Below are 2265 nucleotides of genomic sequence, written 5' to 3'. Positions count from 1 at the left end.
GGGGGGGGGGGGGGGGGGGGGGGGGGGCAGTAGCTCAGAGTGCCTCCATCGTGAGCCGGGGGTGCTTGCACTGATCCCTTCTGTTCTTGAAAAGATTGTGAATTTTGTACTCGTTACAGGATCTATCGTGTTTGTTTTCATATAAGAAGTTGTTGCTGTGGCAGGCAGAACCTCTCCCCCAGCAAATGCCCTGCCTGGTCCCTGGCATTTGTGCGTGTGTTGTGTTACATGACAAAGAGGACTTCGCAGATGTAATTAGGGTCACAGACCTTAAAGGGGGGATTATCCGGGGTTTTCTGGTGGGCCCAGTTTCATCACATGATCCTGAGAAGCCAAGAATGTTCTCCCCCTGGACGCAGGAGTCAGAGTTGAGGTGAGAGAGTCCTCTTTGCAGGAGAGGGCACATAGAAGGTTTGAGAAGGGTCGCAGGCAGCCTCTGGAAGGCAGGACGGGCCCCCAGCTGGGGGCCAGCAAGGAAACCGGGCCTGCAGGCCTGCAACTTGAAGTAGTTCGGTAGCAACTGTCCGGGAGCCTCTGAGAAGGACCAGACCTTGTGAGAGATCCTGGGCAGGGGGCCTGCTGACGCCCAGCCTGGACTTCTGACCTTCAGAACCGTGAAATAGCAAACGGAGTTGTGTGAAACCACTAGCTTTGTGGTCATTTATGTCGACAATAGAAAGCTAATCTGATTATCTTGGAATAAAATAATTACCGATAGTGTTTCTTCTGCCCTCTGGCACATTACCAATTACTCCAGGGCATTTAAGCTTGCAATGCAGAAATGGATCACGTGACATTTAGTGGCTCCTCCCCACTCTGATTTCTTTGTTTTGGGTCCCACATAATTACTAGAGAAATTCATCAAACGGTGCTTTACTGAGCCAACTGCAAATACTGCCAGCGTGGTCTACCTGGGTACTTCTGCGGGGCCCAGCCCTTCCTCCTGTCCGTGCCCTTTGCACCTCTTCCAAAATGCGGTGGGACCGCTACCATTCCCTTCTGAGTTCTTAGAGTGCCCTCCGCTCCTTGCCCTTATTTTTTGTTAAGATATGAGTCCTCATCTTCTCTGCCTTTGCCTGTCCTCTTGACTGTGTAAATGCGTTTTCTCCAGGACTTTGTTCACTCATAGTGCTCACCCTGCAGGGGAGGGAAGCAAACGCCCCTGAACTTGCTGTGACTTGTGTTCTCCCCCGCCCCCCCCCCGCCCCCCACTAGAACGAACCTCCAGGAGCGCTTGTGTGCTTGCTCAGGAGATCCTGGGCGCCTAGAACCGAGCCTAGCCACCAGGAGGCTTCATTAGTATTTGTTGGAAGAACTGAATCCTCTTTTCCTGATCTCTGCAGCCAATTTTTTTTTAACAAGTTTTTAATGTAATAGGTCTTGGAACATTTCAGAGTATATAGTCCATGTTCATTCTTTAATGACCACGTAGGACGGATGTGCCTAATTTACCTGGTGATGCCCTTTTTGAAGATACCATCTCTACTATTTCCATCATACTGAAATTTACCCAAAAAACCCCAATAATAATAGCAATTAAAAAATAGTAAAGGAGGTATTACAAAAGTAAACAAAGGACAAAGATGGGTCATATAGAATGCATGAAAGATGAAGGATCAGTTTGAAAGTTCCAACATCCGGGGCACCCAGGTGGCTCAGTCACATAAGCATCCAACTTTGGTTCAGGTCATGATCTCGCAGTTTGTGGGTCCTAGCCCCGTGTCGGGCTCTGTGCTGGCAGCTCTGGGCCTGCCTCGGATTCTGTCTCCCCCCTCTCTGCCCCTCCCCCACTCCTGCTCGCTCACACTCCACTTCTCAAAAATAAACACTAACAATTTTTTAATTCCAACATCTGACTGATGGGAGTTTAAGAAGGAGCAAAGAAAACAGTAGAAGAAAGTTTCTCAGAGCTAACGTGCCACACGTTTCTAAATTGAAAGGACTTTCTCAAAGCATAGGAGGGCTGTGGTAAGAGGACTAAAAAGAGAAATCTGGAGTGTGCTAAGAACCGTGGGGGAGGTACGTAAGGCAGTGATGAAGGAGAGCGGGGCTGCCTTTCAGAAGAGGTCACCTTTCTGCTGAGACCTGAAGGGCCCCGGTAAGCCAGACCAGGCAACTGCTGGGAAGAGCGGGGGCGGGGTTACTGTGGACGTGGGAGGCCTCTTGGGGGCGGGGTTACTGTAGACGTGGAGGTCCTCTTGGGGGCGGGGTTATTGTAGACTTGGGGGTTCCTCTTGGGGCGGGGTTACTGAGGACGAGGGTCCT

This window comes from Suricata suricatta, chromosome 5, assembly GCF_006229205.1.
Source record: "Suricata suricatta isolate VVHF042 chromosome 5, meerkat_22Aug2017_6uvM2_HiC, whole genome shotgun sequence".
Classification (NCBI taxonomy): Eukaryota; Metazoa; Chordata; class Mammalia; order Carnivora; family Herpestidae; genus Suricata; species Suricata suricatta.
The sequence above is the reverse complement of the archived record's forward strand: the minus strand, read 5'-3'. Positions refer to the sequence as shown.